General features: G+C 38.2%; 1 protein-coding gene and 1 pseudogene across 49 annotated transcripts in view; one reads left to right on the forward strand and one right to left on the reverse strand.

The window, feature by feature from the left end:
* Nrxn1 (neurexin 1) overlaps positions 1-26,192 on the forward strand; it is a 1,143,874-nt gene that overhangs the window by 945,230 nt on the left and 172,452 nt on the right.
* Positions 19,743-20,809, reverse strand: LOC148005026 (high mobility group protein B3 pseudogene; annotated as a pseudogene).

The following is a 26,192-nucleotide window of genomic DNA, read 5'->3' on the forward strand; positions in this document are numbered from 1 at the left end:
ATTATGTATATATAGAATTTATAGTATGCTTTGTTTTCAGGGAAGTTTTAGGTTCAAGAAAAAATTGAGAAGGTATAGAAAATCCTGTGAGTCTTCTCCTTCTGTATATCTGTGGCTTTTCCTGCCACCAATATGTCTTCTAAGAATTGTGTCTTTGTCACAGTGGTAACATTGTATTAGCACAACTTACCTAAAGTTCATAGTTCACCTTCTGTTTCCACATTTTTATTGTGATTCTGCTTAGAAAATTACATAATAGTATAGTCACCATTGTGATGTCTCACAGAATATTTTCTTCACTCTAACATTCTTCTAAGCTGTGCTCCCTCCCTTCTTCCTTTCTGGCTCTGGGCAAACCCTGAATCTTTTATTGTCTCTATAATTTTATTTTTCTGTCTTGTCACATCCTCTGACCGTCAACTGCCCAAGATTGAGTTCTTTCCTTTAGTCATATTGTATGAGTTGTTTTCTTATTGTTGGGGCAACATACATTATCAAAGACACAAAGAAAAGAAAGGGTTATTTTTGCCTCACTGTTTGAGGAATAATGTCTACTGCAGATGGGTAGGTTTGGCAACATGAGTATGAAGCAACTGTTCAAATTCTTCCTCAATTTCAATCTAGAGAAAAAGGAATGTTCATGCACTTACTGTGTTCCTCTTTCCCCCCTTTTCACACAGTCTCTCTGCATGCAGTTTGGTTGTTCTCCATCAACATTTTATAGAAATTCTCTTCACAGACATGCTCAGAGGTGGATCCCACATAATGCAAAATCCATGCTTGGTATAGTTACCAGCACTCCAGAGGCAAAGGCAGAGGCAGATCTTTGAGTTTGAGGCCAGCCTGGTCTACAGAGCAAGTTTCAGGACAAATAGGGTTATGCAGAGAAATCCTGTCTGGAGAAAGAAAACCAAAAAGAAACAAAAGAAAAAAAGAGAGAAAGAAAGAAAAAAGAATGGAAAGAAAGAAGAAAGGAAAAATAGAAAAGGAAAAAGAAATTCAGTCAAGCTGAAAATGAAGATTAACAATCACCAATGTGTATTTAAGGTTGTATCCTGGCTGTGTAAGCTTTTTGTCCCATATCTTTAATTACTGCTTGATATTCCCTTGTCTGAATATACACAAATTTGTTCATCTGTAGGTCATCTAGATTGCTTCCAAGTTTTAGAAATAGTAAATAAAATCATGATAAACATGTGCAGGCTTTCGTGTGCACACGAGATTTTAGCTCACTTGGGTAAATAACAAGACACTCGATCTCTAGATTTATATACTATAAGCATGTTCAGTTTTGTAAGCAATTATCTAAATACTTTAAAATGTGGCTGTAATCGCACCAGAATTACATAAGAATTATTGTTCTTTTTGTGCCTCAGCATCTGGTGTTATCAGTTTTATGTCTTATCACATTTAGCAAATATAGTGCCATTTCATTGTTGTAATAACTGCCAGCCCCATGTTCTTTGATGTTTATGTTATTATGAGTTTTGCATTTTATGAGTTCTTTGCATAATTTAAGTCACAGAATTTTTCAATGATTACGTTATTGTTGATGTTGTTGTTATTAAACCAGTGATTTTTTAAAAGATCCATTCAGAAAGAGTTTTGTTCTATTGTGTAAAGGCCTGTATATGTGAATTTACCTTTAAAAGAATGAAGCACCCTGATTCTGTTTCATTCATTTCCTCATGTTTTTTTCCAACATGTCCAGAAATACTCAAAAAGTTATAACTAAGTGATAAATGTTCAATGGTAGTGATTTAAATTACTAGACCCAAAATTGAAGAATCATCTGGAAATTTTAAACTAGTAGTATCAAAAAGAAATTCAAATTATAATCCCCCTGTTTTACTTTTAAAACATTAATATGAATTATAGATAAATATAAAAAGCAGAGAGTATCACAGAAAGAAAGCAAAGTGAACCACTTAGACTTGTAACCAAATTTTCTACAGACATTTTGGAACCAGAGATTACCTGGCTAGGGAAAATTATGGTCACTGTGTCACAGAACAGATTGATTTAGAGACCTATAGCCAAACCTTTACTTGGCCTAGACTTAACAATTTCCTTGGATAGGATCAGAGAAATGGCTCAGTGGGTAAGAGCTGCGAAAGTATTTGGACCTCAGTTCAGATTCCAGCAACTATGTAGCAAGATTACCCTGGCCTTGTACATCCATAATCCAAATGCTAGGAGAATGGAGGCAGAGATTCCAGGAGAATCTCTGAGGCTTGCTGGATACCAGTGTAGCTGAAAACTGTAAACTCCAGGTTCAGTGACAGCTGTAGTCTCAAGGGAATAATAAGGTGGTGAGCAATAGAGGAAAAATCCAGATGTTCTAGTCTGCCATCTGGTTATAGACAGATGCTTGGACCTGCACACACATGTAGAAAACAGACAGACAGACAGACAGACAGACAGACAGACACACACACACACACACACACACACACACACACACGTCCTGAACAAAACCAAATATTGATCTACTCAAAATCTTTCATAGTTTGACTGTGCAGAAAAGACATTCTGCACAGTAGTGGTAGAAGAAAAAAAGAAAAGGGAGTAATTAGCTTTTGGCTGAAGATAGGTCATTGATTTATTCAACATATATTACCTACTGGGGTCCTTGTTTCATGCCAACCAATGGGGGAGTTTGGAGATTACCTGTGAAAGGTTAATCATGAGTAGTAAAAGCTTCAGGAAATATCCTCATGAAAGCTTCTAGAAGACTCAGCATTTGAATTGGCCCTGAAGTGAATGTAGGATTTGAATACTTAGAGACTGGATTGGTGAGAACAGAAGCACATTTCAGACACTTGAAGAGTAGGCATCAGTGGCCATATGTTCCAGAGAAATAGAAACCTGCTATTTTAAATTTTCTTTTGATAATCATTTTAGATCTAGGAAATTATAATCAATAAACGAGCAGGTTGTGCTACTGAGTATTTAATTTTCTGTAGACAATATTGAAGCATTTCTCTTTTTTTCTTTGTTTTCTTTTCAGATAGCATCCCTCTGTATAGTAGGACCTGGCCTTAAATTATAGCCTCATGCTTCAACCTATCGACTGGTATTACAGCATACAGCCACTATGCCGAAATAGTTATTACTTAAAAACTTTATCTCTGGTAGATAACATCACCAAGGGACTGTAACACTTAAACACATATCTGTTTCTTAGTCTTACACTTTACATTAAAACCATGATAAAGACCTTCAGTCTTAAAATTCTAACTCTGTGAAAGAGTTTCCAACTTAATATATTTTGAAAGTGTGTGTCAAGATTCCTGCAAAAGCAAACTAGTGAAAGGGAAGGGGATGTGGAGAAAGAGGAAAGGCTAAGCAATGGGTAGCAGGTGAAGCTGAGTTTCAGTGTGGACTTACCAAGATTAAGCCAGAAAATTAAGCCTTACATAATGCAATTTTGTTTAATGGAAAAGCTAAACAGGGAAGACGTTTACTTGCCTGAGAAGTGCAAGGATTGGGGGAGAAGTCAATCTGGGAGGTTTGCCTCTGTCTCGGATTTTGTCTTCTCTGCCAGGCAGAATGATATTGAATACTAGCAGAGATGAGGTGAATCCAAGGAAGCTCCCTGGCTGAGACAAACAAGAGTAGGTATCTTACCCAGTAGAGATAGAATGAGTATTTTGGATGAAGTCTGGGGTTGAAGTAAGAGCACCACAGACTGGTACCTGAGAAGATGGTTCAAGGCCTGTCCTTGCATTTTCAACGCTATGAAGAAGTGATCTGTGTAAGGAACATGTCCACAACCAGTGAGAGGGTATTTAAAAATTCAGACAAGACCATGAAGATGGTGTTTTAGTTAAGAGTATTGACTGTACTTCCAAAGGACCTGTGTTTGTTTCCCCGTATACCCACACATGGTTCAAAAACAATTTTGAACTCCAATTTCAGGATATCCCATATCCTCTTCTAAACTACAGTCAACAAGAATGCTCATAATGTACTATCCACGTGTAGGATGACACTCATATGCACAAAATTAAAATGAGTAAAGAATTTAAAGACAGAGACTATGTTGATGAAAGAATATTATATGGAGATTTGCACACTATGCAAAATGCACAGTACGTACTCCAGGTGTTACTAGATTACATTATGACCTCTTAGAATCCAAGATTATGGAACGAGCCCTTTTCTGCAGACAAGCTTCATATATAGATGGAAATTAAAGAATGGAACCTGGTGCTTCAGCATAAGTCAAGTTGTAGGCACGGGAAGCCTGACAACTGTTTTCAAGCCTGAGAGTGTTGGTAAGGGGCATAGCAATTATATTATACTGACTCCTAATGTTAACCTGGGAGAGACATGATACTTTCATTAAAAGAATTTTTAAATTAAGGACTGGGCTTAAGAAACATTTATACTTATACATTTCCTATAAAATTTGTCTAAAATGTAGTCAGGGATATTTTTATAAAATAATATTTATTGTGTGACTGACACATTTGTGTATTTTTACTGGTGGAGTGAAGCTTTGTTACTACTTTTAATTATTGTTTACAGTTTTATGGCTATTTATATAATGAATGCTAGTTGTCCACCTCCAGGTACCTCTCTCATCTGCCTGCCTTCCTCCCTTTCCCACTGAAGCAGAAACCTTCTTCCATGAAGTCCCCTCCTATTTTCTTATTTCTGTATGGATCCCATAGTTTAGGCCCTTTTGGTTTTGTTTGTTACTTTAATTAAAATGGGTGGAGGGCTATTTACACAAGTGAATAAAGCTTAGGACTGGCTATACCAAGGAAGAAAATGATACCCACTTCCTCAGGAAGTGTTAACTGCCAATACTCCCTCAAGGAGGGTGGGGCCTTCAGAAAAAATTTAGGCCACCATTTTTGTATAAGTTTTGTGCAGATAACCACAACAGCAGTGAGTTCATGAGTATAGTGGCCATGTTAAGTCCAGAAGATATCACATGTTCCCAGGCTCTGCCCCTCTTTCTGTGTATGTTTTAGAAAATTTATTGGATTGAAAGAGAGTTTTGGGACAAAAATATTTTCCTAATATAAACCTTTTTTATTTGATTATTCAATACGTTAAGGATCATCAACCACAACTCCCCTTTTCCTTTTATCAACTGCTCTTGGTATACTTCAAGATAATCTAATGTAACATACAAAGTAATATTAATAGTCTCCAAAACAAATAGTAGTTTGCACCTTAATGTTTAAAATAAGCCAAGAAAATTAAACGTAAATAAAGTATTGTGTTTAATGAAGTTGATTTCATTTTGCTAAGGAACAGGCAAAGAATGTTGAAAAGTTTATTGTTTAATGTATTGATTTGTTTTGTAAAGGAAATCTAGCTAAGCTCAATTTCTTAAACTATTAATAGAAGAGCAAGAGAAAACAATTTGAGCAGTATGTGAAAAACTCTAAGACTTTACTATCCAAAATAAAACCCAAGAGAGGGTTGCTTTTACTCTGTTACATTATTGAATCATATCTAGTAATCGTTATTACCCAATAGTAAAGAGACATTTAAAAATGCTAAAATTGACACCATCACTTTTTATGCCACTATCAATTTTTATTGCATTCAACAACACATGAACACACAAAAACATATCCACTAGAAAAGTTGAACAAAAATTAGAATTTACAGGTTGAAAATTGTGGAAGTGAACTCTGTTTCCTTGCTTGCCTCCCTTGCTATGTGGAGACACCCATCAGATTCTCTTTCTGATTATTATTGCTTTCCTTTGGTTTAAATGTATTTCTATCATTATGCATTAGCCAGAGTACAATGAGGACAAGAGACTCCCATGTTCCTAACATACCTCTTACTTGCTCAACACCACTTCTCTTTAAGAAGTGAGCATAGGTTTGCTGTGTTTACTACATCAACTTGGAAATATAAATGCAGATAAATTAAAAACATTGTCAAAAAACAATGTGGATTATGTTAGTAGAGTGTGTTCTAGACTATCTTCAGTTATTGTTGGTTATTTAGAGCAGAAATGAGCAAATATCATTTTGTGTAACATCAATTAATGAACATAACCCCACTCTGCAAATAACACTGAACACTGTAAATATTTGCACCACCTCAACATAGTCCTCTTATCCCAGCCACGTGAAAGTACCTATAATCTTGATAGGACACATTTGCTGTAAACACAGGTTCTTCACTGTTCCCTCTTCAGTATTGCTCTCAGGGCATGTCAGCATTGCAAGAATTTGACCCTTCCTCTCTCTTCATTTCCCTCCCCCTCTTTTTGGGAATCCAAACCAAAGAGAATCCTATGACCTCAGAAATACTGGATATTGCCATGTCATTTGAAGTAAGACAGGGCTGAATTATAGTCCTAGTCTCTCCCTTAGTGGCCATGTATATTAATACCACAGGACTTCATTTGTAAAATGTTCAAAATATACTTCCAAATTATCAAGCTAAAATTGGTTACTATAGGTACATCACATAGGAATTTATTGATAATAAGTGGCCCTGCACACACAACTTTGAGTATACATCTTTGATAGGCTGTCAGGAACATGTAGATACTTTGTTAAATGAGTTGCTTGTAACTTTGATTATAATGTAAATTCATTTTAAGAATTTACTATGTCTCACATTTTATTAGCCTTTATATATAGAACCTGTAATTTTATGAAGGCAGAGGTTGTCTGACATGATCTATGTACTGAGACAGGTCACCTGGTTCTTGAGTGTTTCAATATTAAATAGTAGTAGTTGAAAACACACATTTCAGAGATAGATACACATCAAAATCCTGCTCCTTTAAATGATGAGCAATTAACCTACAGAGCAGATGAAGGTTCTCATAGTATCTGCTACCAGATTGAAGTGAGGACACAATGTTATCCAACAAATGTTTATGTTGTGATGATCTTTATGGCTCACTTACTGAGCTTAGAACTATGTTTAAAAAAGATTAATCTGAGAACCAAAGTGGTAATTGACAATCAGAATTTATTAATATTATCATCAATATTATTAACAACCAGGACATAAATTATCCAGACCAAAAACCTCTTATACTGCTAATTTCTTAATTTATTTTGTTTTGATTTATTAACTGTCTTGTTTAATATTTTCAGCTTTGTAGCAATATATGACTATAACTAGGTATAGGTAACAAGGTAGACATTTTCAAAAAGAATGAAAATTTGCATTTCTAATGTAATATGTTGGTAAGAAGTACATGCTAGGAAATAGAATGCATTTCATGTATGCATTTCAGTGACCTATACTAAGAGTAAGTAGTTATTTGTACAAGATACACTAGGCATCTGCCCCCAAATGAGTTGAAGTGGCATTTGTAACTGAACATAAAATTGGACATTATGATGTGTCAAGCTTAACAAAGACAAGAAGTCATTTAAGAATGTGAAGAAACCATTCAATGTAATTAAAAATTAAACCTGTACCTCTCTCTGAACCAGTTTTAAAACTCCTTTTCGTCTAGCATTTTTTGCATAAAGTATATTGCAGTATCAAAATCTGCAGCAACAAATGGAGTTAATTACAACATCAAATTAAATTATCATTACTTCAAAGAAGTATGTACCAATTTAATTTCAACTAGTACAGTTTATAGGAAGCTAATGCAAAAAAGCAGTTGTATCAAGATCGTGTTCAATGTGCCTAGGTTCAAAGCTAAATCCTCCCTATATCTTCTTATTGATCGCTAAATTGGTCATTGATTTCTGTGAATTAGCCATAGATTATTATTTATCCCTTGTTAATTGGAACTCAAATAGAGCCAACATTAAGTAACCTTTCCTCTTTGATTGACTTGAAAGCTTATTCTTCATTTCAGGAGAAGACTGTCACAGATAACCATTTTGATGCTGTGTTGTTTTTTTTAATGATTCCTTGATTTGTAGTATCATATTTAGACAGCATCTTGAATTAAATCAGTTCAAATTTTAAAATATATTAAATGCTAGATCCATGCAATCTCTGGTGAATAGAGAAGTTAGGGCAATTGAGAGATGATTTTTAAAATTAAAGAATTTGAATAATTTTAATTTAAAAATAGAAAAATTTGAAATAGTCTCCCAAAGAGATAATTAAAAATGTCTGTATACCTTGTTTTGGGGGGAGAAATTAAAGGGAAATTGAAAATCAGAAAGCATGACTAAAATTGAGATTTCTAGAATTGATGGATAGAGTTGAGAAAGCAGAGTGTCAGCGTGTCCTCCCAACATGATAAATTCATAATTCAAACACTGGAAACTCACCTATTAAGTGAGCTTTGTTAGTATATCTTGAGAAACTACTGACAAAGGCTCATCATTTTTTCCATGAGGTTTAAAGGGTGCATATTACGGCTTATTTGAAACAAAACTCAGATCTGTATTCACTTGATTAGTAATTATGGGGCTAGAAGACCTAAACTGCTAGGAAGTTATTAGTATTCTTTTAAGATATCAGTTTTATTGCCTTCAGGAGTGGCTGAGTAAATCTCTTGTTCCCACATCTTTTATACACATACATTTTATTTTGTCAAAACTGTAAGTATGGGCTCCTTTTGATTTACATACTGTCAGTAGAGCCACTCTGGATTCCAACCCATTCAGCCCACATCCCAGTAGCAGCTTCGCTCCCTAGGGTTTCTGATACAACCAGAATCACAGGCTCACAGGCTCACAGGCTCACAGGAGGGAAAGGCTCCAGTCAGAAAAAGCTAGACCATTTAACATCAGAGATAATCAGATGGTGAGAGGCAAGTGCAAGGACATCAGCAACAAAAACCAATACTATTGTGGCAACATCAGAATCCAGTTCTCCCACCACAAAAATCCCTGGATGCCCCAAAACACCTATAAAGCAAGATTCAGATCTAAATTCTCATCTCCTGAAGAAAATAGTTGACTTTAAGAAGGACACAAATAACTCCTTTAAAGAAGTACAGGAGAACAAAATCAAACAGGATCTCAAAGCAGAAATAGAAACAACAAAGAAAACACAAAGAAAGAAAACCCTGGAGATAGAAAGAAATCTAGGAAAGAGATCAGGAGTCACAGACAGAAGCATCACCAACAGAATACAAGAGATAGAAGAGAGAATCTCAGGTGTATGAGGTACCATAGAAGACATCAACACAACAGTCAAGGAAAATACAAAATAACAAAAATCTCTGAACTCAAAATATTCAGGAAATCCAGGACACAATGAAAAGACTCAACCTGAGAATAATAGGTACAGAAAAGGGTAAAGATTCCCAACTCAAAGGGCCAGTAAACATCTTTAACAAAATTATAGAAACCTAAAGAAAGATCCCCATAAAGATACAAGAAACCTACAGAACACCAAAGAGATGGGACAAGAGAAGAAATTCCTCTCATCACATAATAATTTAAACATCAAATGCACAGAACAAAGAAAGAATATTGAAAGCAGTAAGGGAAAAAAGTTAAGTAGCATATAAAGGGAGACGTATTAGGATTACATCAGACTTCTTAACAGAGATTCTAAGAGCCAGAAGATATTGGGCAGATGTCATATAGACCAAAAGAGAATGAAATGCCAGCCTGGGCTAATAAACACAGGAAAAGGCTCAATTACATAGATGGAGAAAAAGAGGTATTCCAAGACAAGACCAAATTTAAACATCTTTCCGCTAAGCCAGGCCCACAGAGGATAATAGAAGGAAAAGTCCAACATAACGAAGGAAACTATACCAAAGAAAAAGCAAGAAATTAATCTTTTCACAACAAACCTAAAAGAAGAGAAACACACAAACATAATTCCATCTATAACAACAAAAATAATAGTAAGCAACAATCATTGGTCCCTAATATCCCTCAACATCAATATAGTCAACTCCCCAATAAAAAAACATAGGCTAGCAGACTAGATATGTAAACAGGATCTAGCCTTTTTCTGTATACAGGAAACACACCTCAATAACAAAGACAGAAATTACCTTAAAATAAAAGGATGGAAATGATTTCCAAGCAAATGGTCCCAAGAAACAAACAGGATTAGCCTTTCTAATATACAACAAAGTAGACCTTCAATCAAAAATTATCAAAAAAGATGGGGAAGGGCACTCATCAATGTAAAAATCCACCAACACGAACTCTCAAATCTGAAATCTATTCCCCAAATGCAAGGACACCCACATTTGTAATGGAAACATTATTTTCTTTTTAATTCTAGATTTCCTTTCTTTTTTTTAAATCTTTATTAACTTGAGTATTTCTTATTTACACTTCAGTTGTTATTCCCCTTCCCGGTTTCCAGGCCAACATCCCCCTAACCCCACCCCCTCCCCTTCTATATGGGCTTCCCCTCCCCATCCTCCCCCCATTACCACCCTCCCCCCAACAATCACGTTCACTGGGGGTTCAGTCTTGGCAGAACCAAGGGCTTCCCCTTCCACTGGTGCTCTTACTAGGCTATTCATTGCTACCTATGAGGTCAGAGTCCAGGGTCAGTCCATGTATAGTCTTTAGGTAGTGGCTTAGTCCCTGGAAGCTCTGGTTGCTTGGCATTGTTGTTCATATGGGGTCTCGAGTCCCTTCAAGCTCTTCCAGTCCTTTCTCTGATTCTTTCAACGGGGGTCCCGTTCTCAGTTCAGTGGATTGCTGCTGGCATTTGCCTATGTATTTGCTGTATTCTGGCTGTGTCTCTCAGGAGAGATCTACATCCGGTTCCTGTCAGCCAACACTTCTTTGCTTCATCCGTCTTCTCTAGTTTGGTGGCTGTATACATATGGGCCACATGTGGGGCAGGCTTTGAATGGGTGTTCCTTCTGCCTCTGTTCTAAACTTTGCCTCCCTATTCCCTGCCAAGGGTATTCTTGTTCCCCTTTTAAAGAAGGAGTGAAGCACTCGCATTTTGGTCATCCTTCTTGAGTTTCATGTGTTCTGTGCATCTAGGGTAATTCAAGCATTTGGGCTAATAGCCACTTATCAATGAGTGCATACCATGGAAACATTATTGAAGCTCAAAACTCACATAGAACCTCATATAATAATAGTTGAACATTTCAACACTCCATTCTAACCAAAGGACAGATGATAGAAATAGAAACTAAACACAGATACAGTAAAACTAAAAGGAGTTATGAACCAAATGGATTTAACATATATCTACAAACCATATCACCCTAAGAGAAAAGATTATGCCTTCTTCTCACCGTACACGCACGGTACCTTCTCAAAAATTGACCACATACTCAGAAACAAAACAAACTTCAACAGATACAAGAGCATTGAATTCATACCATGTATTCTGTAGGACCACCACAGATTAAGGCTGGTCTTCAATAAGAAGAAAAACAACAGAAAGCCCACATATGCATTGAAGCTGAACAACTGTCTGCTTGATGATAACTTGGTAAGGGAAGAAATAAAGAAATTAAAGACATTTTAGAATTTAATGAAAATTTGTGTCCCAAACTTATGGGACACAATGAAAGCAGTGCTAAGAGGAAAACTCATAGCCCTGAGTGCCTATATAAAGAAATTGGAGAGATCTTCCACTAGCAGCTTAACAGCACATCTAAAAGCTCTAGAACAAAAGGAAGTAAATACACTCTAGAGGAATGGATGGCAGGAAATAATCAAACTCAGGGCTGAAATCAACCAAGTAGAAATAAATGGAACTAATACCAATACTTGTCAAACTATTCCACAAAATAGAAACAGAGGGAAACCTACCCAATTCTTCCTATGAAGCCACAGTTACACTAATACCTAAGTCACAAAAAGAACCAACAAAGAGAAAGAACTTCAGGCCAATTTCTCTTATGTATATTGATGCAAAAATATGAATAAAATTTTTTACAGATCTAATCATATCAAAATGATCATCCATCATGATTAAGTAGGCTTCACCCCAGGAATGCAGGGATAGTTCAATTATCAGATAGTCATCAATGTAATCCACTATATAAACAAACTCTCACAACAAAACTACATGATCATCTCATTAGATGCTGAAAATGCATTTGACAAAATACAACACACCTTCATGTTAAAAGTATTCTAAATATCAGGAGTATAAATCCATACCTAAATATAATAAAAGCAATATTCAACAACCCAGTAGCCAACGTCAAACTAGAGGGAAACTCAAAGTAATCCCATTAAAATTAGGCATAAGATAAAGCTGCCGACTCTCTTTCTACTTATTCAATGTAGTACATGGAGTTCTAGCCAGAGCAATTAGAAAACTAATGAAGATCAGAGGGATACAAATTGGGAAGGGAGAAGTCAAGATATCACTATTTGCAGATGATATGATAGTATACATAAGTGACCCCCAAAATTCTACTGGAGAGTTCCAACAGTTGATAAAAAATTTCAGCAAAGTGACTGGATTTAAAATTAACTCTTACATATCAGTAGCCATCAAAGGACAAATGGACTGGGAAAGAAATTAGAGAAACTACACACTTCATAATAGTCACCAAACATCTAAAATATCCTGCTGTGACTCTAACCAAGTAAGTGAAAGATCTGTATGACCAGAATGTCAAATCCCTGAAGAAAGAAAATGAAGAAGACCTCAGAAGATGGAAAGTAATCCCATGTTCATGGATTGGCAGGATTAATATTGTAAAAATTGACAAAAGCAATCTACAGATTCGATTCAATCCCAAGCAAAACTCCAACTCAATTCTTCATAGAGTTAAAAAGAGCAATTCTCAAATTCATTTGGAATAACAAAAAACCCAGGATATCAAAACCTATTCTCAAAAAAAAAAAAACAGAACTTCTGGGGGAAACACCATCCCTGACCTCCAGCTGTACTATAGAACAGTAGTGATATTGGTACACAGACAGGCAGGTAGATGAATGGAATGGCACTGAAGACCCAGAAATGAACCCACACACCTATGGTCACTTGATCTTTGACAAAGGACCTACAGATTGGGCAAATATCTTTACCAACATCTGATAGAAGACTAATATTCAAAATATACAAAGAACTCAAGAAGGTAGACTCTAGAGAGCCAAATAACCCTATTAAAAATGGAGTCCAGAGTTAAAGAAAGAACTCTTACCTGAGGAATCTTGCATGGCTGAGACACACTGTTCAACATTCTTAGTCATCAGAAACTGGAAATCAAAATTATCCTGAGATTCTGCTTCACACCAATCAGAATGGCTAAGATCAAAAGCTTGGGTGACAGCAGTTGCTGGCCAGGATGTGTATGAAGAGGAATACTCCTCTATTGTGGGTGGGACTGTAAGCTGGTACAACCACTTTTGAAATCCAACTTGCAGTTCCGGAGAAAATTGGAAATAGTTCTACCTGAAGACCCAGCTACACCACTATTATACATACACCCAACAGATGCTCCAACATATAACAAGGACACATGCTTCACTATTTTTATAACAGTTACGTATAATAGCTAGAAGCTGGAAAAAAACCCAGATGGTTTTCTAGAGAGGAATGGATACAGAAAATGTTATATATTTACAGAATGGAATACTACTCAACTATTAAAAACATTGATGTCAATGCAAGCAAATGGAACTAGAAAATATCATCCTGAGTGAAGTTTCCCAGACTGAAAAGAACATACATGGTATGTACTCACTGATGAGTGGATATCAGCCCAAAATCTCACAATGCTCATGATACAACCCACAGATCATATGGAGCTTAGGAGGAAGGAAGACCAGAGTGTGGATGCTTCGAACCTTCACTGAGGGGGGAAAATGATGTTTGTGGGAGGTGGAAGGAAATGGGACCTGGGAGGGAGCGAGGAAGGGAGGAAATCAGGGGGGCAGTATCAGGTACTGGAGGAGACAGGAGAGAGGTACAGAGTGTCAGCAAATCCAATAAAAATATGTAGCAGGGTGGGGGGTGTGGAACTGGGGATAGCCACTAGAATGTCCCATATGCCACAGACAGGAGAGGTTCCCAGGACCCAGTGGGGAGGACTTTAGCTGAAATGGTCATAGAAGGGGAGATAGAACCTGTAGAGACCATCTCCAGTAGATGGGCACAGTCCCTGTTTGAGGGACTAGGCCATATACTCATCTCAAAGTTTTTAACCAATAAATGTTCCTGTCCAAAGGAGGAACAGGGACAAAAAATGGGGCAGAGACTGAAGGAAGGGCCATCAGGGAACTGCCCCACCTTGGTATCCATGTTGTCTACAGACACCAAACCAGATACTGTAGCAGTTGCCAAGAGGCACTTGCTGACAGGAACCGGCTATTTGGGAGGTTCAGCCAGCAACTGACCAATGCCGATGTGAATGGCTTTGAGCTATCCATCAGACTGAGCTCAGGGACCAGCTGGAAGAAGGATTGGAGGAGCTGAACGGGATTGCAACTCCATAGAAAGAACAACATCAGCTGGCCAGAATTCCCAGTGCTCCCAGGGACTGGACCACCAACCAAGGAGAGTACAAAGACTGACCCCTAGCTTCAGATACACATGTAGCAGAGGATGGCCTTGTCTGAAACCAGTAGAAGGGTAGGTCCTTTGTCTTGTGGAGGTTTGATGCCCCAGTGTAGGCCCATGCTGGAAGGGTGGGCTGGGAGAGGGTGGATGGGTGGCAGAGAACCCACATAGAGGCAAAGGGAGGAAGGAGAGGTAGGTTATGGCATGGAGGGGGGGGGCTTGTGGAGGGGTAACTGAGAAGTGGGATATCATTCAAAATGTAAACAAACGATATGATTAATAAAAATAAATAAAAAACTATGTATGACTAATTTTATTACAATTTATTTTATTGGATGATTCGGAAAATTATCTTTTGAAGTGATACCCATTGCTAAAAATGATTTTCTTTAAATGTCACTGTAAAGAAAAAAGACAAGACAATAGAGAGAATGCTGGGATTTGCCCTGAACACAGGGTAGAGGTGTTTACATTTGACTCGGTTACCCACCCCATCCCCCCAACCCTCCTCTTTTAGAGCTTTTCAGCCTCTTGTGAATGCTCCAAAATTCAGTAAATATGAAGGACATTCTCCTTTCATGTAGGTTTTCAGGGTTCTTGGAATATAAGAAAGTCTGCTTTGGTCATAATACAGTCCATGATTTAGCCTCCAAGTAATTCTGAACACGTGGACTAATTTGATACCCACTTGAAAGACATAGTGAGCTTTGTGTCCTGGGAAGCATGTAAGAATCAAGGTTCTTAAGTGTACTGAGACAACAGATATTCTCATGGCACATGTTTCGTTGCTAAAGAATCATGGAAAGTCTCACGAGAGAGCATTCTGTGAGTTCAAGAATATAGTTGAATATAGCATTGCCAGCAATCCCAGCGATCAGGTGGTACGGAGATGGTAGCCATGATTTTATGGGCAACCTAGGCCACAACATGAGGCATGTCTCAAGGAAATTCAAAAAACTTTTAATCAAACAAATATAGTTCACTGAACAATAAATAATAAGAGATGCTAGTATGAATCCTGATGTCCCTGTATGTGACTCGATTAGTGCTTTAACTCTGTAACTCCAGTTCTCCAGTTCTTTGCTTTGAGTTTCAATTTCCTGAAAATGGGGATTACATAGTAAGTAAATAGAGTTGTGAGTGAAATGGACGTTTGAAATATATTTGATATTTTGCTGGATATATGCAGTAATGAAGGTGTGTGTGTGTGTGTGTGTGTGTGTGTGTGTTTCTCTTTTAAAAGTCTTTCTAAAATCTCATTTAAACTCGTAGTGCAAGCAACAAAAGAGTAGAATGGAGAATCAGGCTGCCTTGGACCAGTGTGCACAGCCACTGCCTGCCAGCCACGGTCTCTTCTGCTTTCTCACCAGTTACAAGAAAACACCAATACACATTCACAGTTGTTTATGGTGAAGTGCGGAGGGAGGATATCAGCTCACAAGAGGACTACCACCGTGACCACACCATCTGCTGCATAATACTGCCAATCCTGAAAAGCCATACTTGATGAAAAAGCCTTGGTGTTTCTAAAACAAACAAAAAGGGGATAATATAGTTTACATTTGACTTTTAAAGTTCTTGAGATTGATTTCTCAGTCTGTCCCTTTCCGCTCACCTCAGTTGAACCTGTAATCATTTTATTAGGCAGGGGAAGTATGTAAGCTGGACATAAGATGACAGCCCATTTCCATGCCTTGATGTTAAATACTTAAAGATGCATGCAAGCAAACAAAAAGGTGACCATTAGCCTTATGTGGTGCTAGCTTCCCACCGGCTGTCAGTGCAGACTTTGGATAGACATCAGCTGTACACTGGTGGGTGAATATTGATGAAGTTTTGCAACATAAAGGATCACTTTCACAGACAGCACCATCCTATGGCTCAGTAGAATAAAACATTACATCTACTCTTTCTCAACAACACCCTTACACAAAGGAACAGGCTCTTGTTTGTCTCTTAAGTTTTGTTTGTTTTGTTTTCTTTTGTTGGATCACGTAGGGATGGACATTTATTTTGGCATGCTATAGCCACAAGAAAGAAAGGCAGAGAGAAAGTGGTTGTGTCCCCTGGAGACATGACTCTAAGTATGACTTTGTTCTAGCTAATTGTTGTTCAGAAGCCCCTTATTACCAATATTCACAAGACATTTAATATTCATTGACTTTTCCATAAAGCAGGGAGAAGGATGGCCAATGGGGTCAGTCTATGTTTGACACATCCATGGGTTGTTCCCCTGTAGCTTGTGTGTTTGCAGCTTCAGGATTACCAGCCAAACTATAGGACAAATTCACATGTATTTCCATTGATTTGAAACTATCCTGGTTGTAAAATTAAATAAAGAATTTTTGTCTTGTTTGGAATGATTATAGTCATTGCCCAGAAGACTATATTTGGGGACACAAGATTGGAACCCTATTTATCTGTTTCTTTGGGTGAATAAGAAATTTAAAAGATTGTAGGTGAAAACATTTTTTTCTTGAACTAATTTGTGGAAGGTATGTGAAAAATTCATCAGGCCACATTAAACAGTATTTCTGAGGTGGATATTGTATGAAGAACTTGTGCCACATCTTGAGATAAAAGGGATCTCTAGAGAAATAAGCTAACAAGACATTCTCCTTCACAAAGAATCTAAACATGATACATTAGCTTTGAAATATCAGCATAGAGTGATGAATCATAGTTTGACATTGTAGGAGTAAATGACTTTTGGAAACTAGCGAGTCCCTGTTGATTATGAAAGTCTTTTATATATTACATTCCATAAAGCACACTGATGAATGACACTTAGGGACAAACAATCAGATGAATGTCAGCACACATAATGTCAAGCTCTCCATCTATATCAACAATTTCCTACTCTTATATCGAAGCCTTTAAAAATATGCATGTCTATCTATTTTCCAATTACTTTGTTTATTCAAATAATATAGTTTAGCTGTTATGCATAATTCCTTAACCCAGTTTTACTTCTTAGACTTTTTGGCTCATGCTTTCTTCTGTTCACGTATAATTTGCATATCTTTATGTCTGTCAAAACTCTATATATTTGTATTTATATCAAAGCATCCGTCTTTATGTGCGTATATCCACTGCCCTTGCGGCCTGTGCACATGCTGTTTCCTCTCCCTGGAAAACCCGTGTGTCCACTCTTGATTCTTTCTAAACTGTAAATTCTTTCTCAAATGTAAATTCTATCCTCACAGAGGGTAGCTTGTCCACTGGATCCCTTCAAAGGCACCCTACTTTTTCTCTTGTTGACATTTGGCTTATATCACATGCTAACCTAAGTCTCATTACATACTGGAATTTTGTGAGGTGTAAGGTTACAGTGGGAGTCACACCATCTGCTTTCCTAGCTCCATTTTACTGGAATTAACAGAGCACTAGAGTTCATCTGTAGGTTTTGAACAAGTAAAACACAAACCTTATTAAGTGCTAAACTTCATGTTTTATGTAGCTGTATAATTATTTGTTAACAATATATCCTGCTGGGCAAAAAATGTGTATGTGTCAACTCAGACCACAACATATATTATAAATTAATTTTAGGCATGGGAAGAGTAGTAAAATACTCTTCTGAAATATGGCACAGGTAAAAGTTATGTGATAATTATTTCTTGGCATTCTTTTAAGGCAGTATATTGTTTTATGAAAATTAAAATAGAGCATATCTGTTTGATGATTTAGCCTTTGAAATCACCATATTCTCCTCTGAAAACGCTGCTGTGCCTGAATTATACCTCTAAGCATAGATTTGTTTGTGTGATGGCTGTAGGAATTATTGCTTTCCACTCTGTATAATAGACCCACGGTGATTCTATATGAAGTGTTGTATGTGGCTGGCATTCCTAGGCCCACACACAAACCTTTACTTTTCCTAACAATGCCAAACAAGTAGTTCTGGAGTAGAAGTCAATAAGAAAGGAAAGGAAAGAAGAAAGACTGCCGTGTCTGCTATTGTCCTGGAATACTTTCATGTTAGGGCTCTGCTCTAAGCTGGTGATACATAAGATAGCATCATAGAGAGTTTACTCCATCAAGCCTGTTTGAAGGTATAACATGGCTATTATGTCTTGCTGGTTAGGCATGATTTTCAACAGTGACTTTACCTGCAAGCAAATATATGCAATGTAGGTTTGCCTCTGTGATGTATCAGCTGAGGCATTAAGAATAATGTATTAGGCTCTTCATTTGCTTTCTTGGTGTTTTATTTAAATATCCAGAAGTTAATTTTGTTTTACCTGTAACCTACTCACTAAGATAACATTCCCATGTGTAGAGGATTCCATTTACCATCTAAAGATGCTTTGTCTGTGTGTCTGAGAATCATCATGCTCTGAGCTATCGGAATGCAGACCACTGGAGTCAGATCGCAATTAGAGTCAGCACTGAACAGAAATGATAGTCCTGGGAAGCAACAAGTAAATTAAATCCACAAATAATCCCAAGCCTCTTTTATGAGAAAAACTTTTTCCTGAGAAATGCCAAGATCTTGCAGAATTAACAGAATAGCTTCTCCCTGTCCAATTCCTGGCAAAGGTTAATAGCAAGCTATGCATGGCCCAAAGATACAGAAACAGAAAAACAAAGGTATGGCTTTAATCAGCACCTGAAGCACAATGTTTATTATGTACGGTTCCCTGAATGACCATACAATCTGAACAACACAAATTTACCATTCAACCAAAGGTTTTTAAAGCATCGGTCATTTAAACAAAACAAAATGAAATGTAGCAACTATCCCAAACCATCCACACACAATGACCTACTGCTTGGAGAAAGCTTAGCTCATGTCTTTTCTTTCTGTAATGCAATACTGTTTATTTAACTTCTAAACATAGAAAAAATAACAGAATGCTGCAAATTGCGTTTAAGTACAGAAGGTTCTTGAACTTCTATTGATGCAGTAGTTCTCTGCTTTGCTGGCAACGATGAGTTCCACACTTTCTTTAAAAAGTATAAGACATATTGCACTTAATGAAAGAAAAAACTCCAAACACTTCTCATGCTAGCTAACCTCTCCCCCTCTCCACAACTAAGGGTGTCAGCAGAATGCTCTGCCACTTGGCAAACACAAGACGGCCTGAAGCTACCGGATGCTCATCGCAGTATAACAGGTCCTCCAGCCTCAATGCACACTCTGAGCTACTGCACCTCCAGAAGTCTTCTTCTCACAGCCTCCAAGCCAAACAAGAGCATCAAGTTCCGTCTGGGTTGTTTTGTTCTATTTACGAACTATAGATCTGAACATTCGACAACTCAGGATTTCTAGCCAATAAACTTATAGTTAATACTACCTTACGAGTTGAGAACAAGATGCCAGAAACATCTTCAAGCCTTGTCACACCAACAGCAAACTGCACTGAGTGAGGAGGACGCGGGGTGCCTTTGTATCTTAAAATTGTTTGGAGCTCTGTATAACTCTGATAAAGTTTTCAGGGCGCGCCGGACACCTATGGCCACTTCATGTAATCTACTGACACTTTGAGAAACTACAATATGATCCTGATCAAATTTTGTAATTAAACCTAACAAGGGCAATAGACTCAAATAAGAGATGTGCCAATCACAGTGCTCTCTGACTCTAAGGTATTCACAAGGAGACCGAGTTTTTATTCATCTTCCTCCGCTTCCTTTTCCTCTTCCTCCTCCGCTTCCTTTTCCTCTTCCTCCTCCGCTTCCTTTTCCTCTTCCTCCTCCGCTTCCTTTTCCTCTTCCTCCTCCTCTTCTTCTACCCTTTTCTGGGTATCTTTAGTCGGACCCTTGGCGCCATCAAACTTCCCTTTAGACTTAGAGTCAGCAGCGTCCTTCTCATGCTTCTCCCTCAGCATCACTGCCTTGGCAATGTAAGGCCGCTTCTCACTGTCACTTGTTATTCCACATCTCACCCAGCTTTTTTGCCACATTTCCAGTGGAGATGCCAGGGTTTGTGGATTTGATCTTGGAGAGGAATTTGGAGCAGAATAAGAGAAATCCAGACAGAGGTCTTTTGGAAGTTTTCAGGTCCTTCTTCTTGCCTCCTTTCCCTGCTCCATCTTTCGTCTCCCGATCATGGCATATTTTATCCACCTTGGCCACTTCATCAATCTTCGATTTGCTAGACATCATCTTCCACCTCTCAGAGCACTTCGTGGAAAACTACTAAATTGACTGGAACCTCGGGGTTTTTTTCTTATGTTCTTCCCTGCATTTCTGCATGAGGAAGGAATAAACAGACGACATCTTGCCTTTTGGTTTCCTGGGACCACCTTTAGCCATGCTGACCTCCATTTTGTCCAAAGCTGTGTTGTAAGCTGACCTATTAGCTCATTAACGTCACTGAAACTGGTATGTAACCTCAAGTGTTGCCGATGAGAAATTAGGAATTCTGTGGGCACCACACTAAGGTCCACTTCTTTCCCGGTTTCATTTCTGCACTGTGATTATTTGGAGAAGAGAGCTTACAAACCAATGGTTTACAGATAAAGACATTTACACAGTGCTTTTTTTTTGGTAGTGGGTAGTGTTTTAGTAGATACAGGTGGCACATTAATCCTCTTGATGAGATGTCTGGCTTTCAAGAGGCTATCAGTTTTGTTGTTCAGCTGCGGTGTTTCTTGCAGTGGTAATATTCACACCACGAGTACATACTAAAAGACAGTCTTGATCTTGAATCCATAGTCATAGTGGTAACCTTCAAATTAGTACCACACAGATGAACCACAACCCAATACAGGCTTCATAAATGATTCTGGGCAGATCTCAAAATACAATTGGCACAATTAATTGATCTATTCAAGGACACATTAATGAGACATTGATTCATCTGACTCCCAACCTATTATTTTCACTTTGATTTCGTTTTATCTATTGAAAAATGATGTGCTGAGAGAGAAACACTGAAGGATTGCATCAGAGTCTATTTTCAGTTCTCATTTTTCGCTTATACCACCATGTCCTACATTCTTGGGAAGAAATTGGGGTGTGTTCTTATCAAAAGAGGCAAGATCATCCATTTCCCATTGAGGTGCTGAAGGCATCTCGTGCTATTGACTAATGGAAAATCTTTTTTCTCCAACCAAAAAAGCTCTATATTTAGATCATAATGAAACTTCAGAATCCATCTGTTTATAAAGTTTGAAAATTTTTAATAGAGACTGATTTTCTGTTGTTGGTGTGTGTTTAAAAAATCATCTGAGAGGTAATATCTATTTTTAAAAAAAAATTAAAATTTTTATTGTTTATTTTGTTTACATTTCAAATGTTACTCCACTTCCAGGTTTCCCCTCTGAAAATCCCCCATCCACTCCCCCTACTCCCTGCCTCCACGAGGGTTCTCCCTGACACATCCACACACTCTCACTCCACCTCCCTAGCATTCCTCTACAGTAGGGCATCAAACCTTCACAGGACCAAAAACTTCCTTCCCATTGATGCCAGACAAATCCATTCTCTGCTACATATGCCGTGTACTCTTTGGTTGATGGTTTAGTCCCTGGGAGCTCTGGGGGGGTGGGGGGGGCTCTAGTTGGTTGATATTGTTGTTCTTCCTATGGGGTCGCAACCTTCTTCAGCTCCTTCAGTCCTTTCTCTAACTCCTCCATTGGGGTTCCTATGCTCATTACTAAGGTTAGATCCACATCTGTATCTGTAAGGCTCTGTGCAGAGCCTCTCAGGAGACCTCCATATTAGGCTTCTGTCAGCAATCCTGGGGTGAATTTTTGAGAAGGGTGAGTGTCCCCATGCCTCAACCGGGGGCCATGCCTAACCTTTCCATATGGTCTCTACAGGTTCTCTCTCCTTTTTGTTGGATATTTCAGCTGATGTCATCCTCGTTGGTTCCTGGGAGCCTCAAGCTTTTCTGACATCTGGGACATTCTGGTGGCTACCCCTATTTCCCCATCCCCCACTGCTACACACATCTGTTCAATTCCCTGACCCTCTGTACATCTCCACTGTCTCCTCCCATGCCTAATCCTGCCCCCTTTTTCCTTTCCCCTCCTCACTTCCCCCCAAGTCCCGCCCACCCTCTACCTCCCGTCATTATTTTGTTCCCCCTTCTAAGTAGGATTGAGGCATTCACACTTTGGTCTTCCTTCTTTTGACCTTCATATGGATTGTGAGTTGTGTCATAGATATTCCGAGCTCTTTTCCCCTAATATCCACTGATCCGTGAGTATTTACCATGTGTGTTCTATTGTGACAGGGTTACCTCACTCAGAATGATAGTTTCTAGCTCCATCCATTTGCTGCGAATTTTACGAAGTCATTTTTTTAGTTTCTTTTTTCTTTTATTGGATTTTTTAAATTTACATTTTAAACCTTATCCTCTTTTCCCACTTCCCCTCCAGAAACCCGCTATCTCAAATACCCCCTGCTTCTATGAGAGTGCTCACTCCCTCACTCCCCACTACCACCACTTTCTACGTCCTAGTCCTGACATTTCCGTACACAGGGGGCATCAGGCCTTGACAGAATTAGCATACCTCACTCAGGATATTTTCTAGTTCCATCCATTTGCCTAGGAATTTCATGAAGTCATTGTTTTTGATAGCTGAGTAGTACTCCATTGTGTAGATGTACCACATTTTTCTGTATTCATTCCTGTGTTGAAGGAAATCTGTTTCTTTCCATCTTCCGGCTATTATAAATAAGGCTGCTATAAACATAGTGGAGCATGTGTCCTTGTTATATGTTGGAGAATCTTTTGGGTATACGCCCAGGAGTAGTATAGCTGGGTCCTCAGGTAGTACTATGTTCAATTTAATGAGGAACTACCAGATTGATTTCCAGAGTGGTTGTACCAGCTTCCGATCCCACCAGCAATGGAGGAGTGTTCTTCTTTCTCCACCTCTTCACCAGCATCTGCTGTCACCTGAGTTTTTGATCTTAACCATTCTGACTTGTGTTAAGTGGAATCTCAGGATAATTTTGATTTGCATTTCCCTGATGGCTAATGATGTTGAACATTTCTTTAAGTTGACTCTCAGCCATGCAATAATTCTCAGTTGAGTAGCTCTGTACCCCACTTTTAATAGGGTTATTTGGTTCTCTGGAGTCTAATTTCTTGAGATATATATATATATATATATATATATATATATATATATATATATTAGATATTAGCCTCCTATCAGATGTAGGGTTGGTAAACATCTTTTCCCAACCTATAGGTTGCCATTTTGTCCTATTGACAGGGTCCTTTGCCTTACAGAAGTTTTTCAATTTTATGAGGTCCTATTTATCATTTGTTGATCTTAGGGGATAAGCCATTGGTTTTCTGTTAAAGAAATTTTCTTCTGTGCCCATGTGTTCGAGGATCTTCCTTACTTTCTCTTCCATTAGATTCAGTGTGTAAGGTGTTATATGGAAGTTTTTGATCCACCTGAACTTGAACTTTGTATGAGGAGATAGGAATGGTCAGTTTTCATCCTTCTACATGCTAACCTTCACTTAAGCCAACACCATTTGTTGAATATGCTGTCTTTTGTCCACTGGATGATTATAGCTTCTTCATCAAAGATAAAGTGACCATAAGAGTGTGGGTTCACTTCTGGGTCTTTGATTTTATCCCACTGATCCATCCACCTGCCTGTCTCTGCACCAATATCATGCTGTTTTTAGCATTGTTGCTCTGTAGTAGAGCTTAAAGCCAGGGATGGTGATACCCCAGAAGTTCTCTTATTGGTGAGAATAGTTTTCAGTATCCTGTGTTTTTTGTTGTTCCAAATGAATTTAAGAATTGATCTTTCTATCTCTGTGAGGAATTGAGTTAGAATTTTGATGGGGATTGCATTGCTTTTGGTAAGATGGCCATTTTTACTATGTTAATACTGCCAATTAATGAACACGGGAGATCTTTCTCACATTTTCCTTTGTAGTTAGACTTTTCTAGAACCAAAGTGTCATTCGACCAAGGAGGCTATACAGTTAAGCAGTCCCTGCTTCAGTGTAGCCATGGCAGAACAACTCATCACACAGACAAGTACAGTAGGGCTAGAATATTCTTCCTTGAGTTCAGTAGTAAATATTACATGTCCTGTGTCTGAACTTCTGACTTCTAGCTTCGAAGGTGGTTTGAATAAGAATGATCCCTTGGAGGCTCACATATTTGGATGTGTAGTCATCATAAGGGCCACCATTCAAGAATGATTAGGCAGTATGGCTTTGTTGGAGGACTTTGTCACTAGCAATGGCCTTTGTTTTTTCAACAACCCATACCAGACCTCGTTTTCTTTCTCTGTCTGTGGATGAGGATGTAGCTATGAACTACTGCTATAGCGCCTGCCTGCATGCCACCATACTCCCTGCCTGATGTTGGAATAAACCTCTGAACCAGTAAGCAAATCCCCAATTAAATACTTTCTCTATAAGAATTGCCTTGGTCATTGTGTCTTTTCATAGCACCAGAATTGTAAATAAGGTTGCTTTCTTCTTTGTGTGACAGTCATCTTGTTACATGAGCCATTGTGAAAGCTAAGATGTTCTGTGGCAAATCTGCCCTGCATACCTACATCTACTGACCTCCTCCAAAGCTCAACAGCATATTTCAATAGAAAAACAAAAATATTAGTAGGAATGAAAGCAATGGGTCTTGAGTGCTGTGCAATAAATAAACAAATGAGCTAAGAACTTCATTTGCATAATCTCATGAATCAAATATGCGAGTATGACAGAAAGGTTGTATACTACTGGGGGTGGGGGAGTGATTGCCTTTTAAATAATTTCAGTACACTTTAAAACTTTGTTTTACAGTATTGCCCGTAAATTACAACTTATTTAAATATTGTGTGTAAGTGAATCTGTGAGAAATCCAAATGCGAATGTAGTCTGTTATGTGTTTTGAAGGTATAACTGCTAAGCTACTGTTTTTATAATCCTAAACTGTTTTTAATATTTTAGAAAAAAAACAGGGACATAAGAAATTGACACTTGGGAAGGAGGACTGTCACTGGCTTTCAAAGTTTGATTAGGCAGTCTTAGGACAAGGAGTGGAGGACATGCCCCTGGGGTGGTAGCATCAGTCTCAGATGAGGACATGTTCCCAGTGTGGTAGCATCAATCTCAGGGTCAAGTTGTGACGGTCACAGGAGAAGTGCAGCATCTTGTTCTGGAGAACAGGGACATAGACAAGATAGCCTAGCTCAATGAAAGTCGAATGTACTATCTTCAGTGCAAATTGAATGGGAAAATAAATGTGCTATGTTTTAAAATATGCTGCTTGTATATGACGTTTCTCTGAGTTGCCTCACTCTGGACCTTGTCCACTTTGAGTGCTGTGTTGTGTAGTGCTGGGGAATGCAATTGTTAGCACTTGGCAGAAAACCTCCTTGTAATTCACTCTATAAGGATACTCTGCTTTCAGGTTCTTCCTGGGGCACAGACATGACTAATGCCATTCTTTTATAAGAAGCCCCACCAGATGGACCAGCTTCCAGTTACTCATCCTTATCAGCTACAAAACTTTGGGGAAGCTTGTTTGAGTTCTCTAAGAATATAGCTTTTAGGTATGCTATGTTATTCAGGTTTGTTGTAGTGAGATGTGCTGTATAGGAAAGCCTCTAGTAAGCATTCTAAGACACAAGAAGCAGGGAAACACAGTGAACCTATATGTGCAGGCGTCCTTTACACTGGCTGTTTTGTACCTGCTGCCATGTGAACTGTGCCCACTTGCGCTGTGAGGGACTCCTGAGAGCCTTTGTACCCACCTCTCAGTGCACCTTGCTCTTCACTGACACCCTTTCTGCTCTTTGGTGTGTTTTTAATATTTGCAGGCATAATTTATCTTCATAAGTTTAATAAAGACTTCTGAGACAAAAAGCAAAACAAATAAGTAA

Source organism: Rattus norvegicus, chromosome 6 (assembly GCF_021556685.1).
Source record: "Rattus norvegicus strain SHRSP/BbbUtx chromosome 6, alternate assembly SHRSP_T2T, whole genome shotgun sequence".
NCBI lineage: Eukaryota > Metazoa > Chordata > Mammalia > Rodentia > Muridae > Rattus > Rattus norvegicus.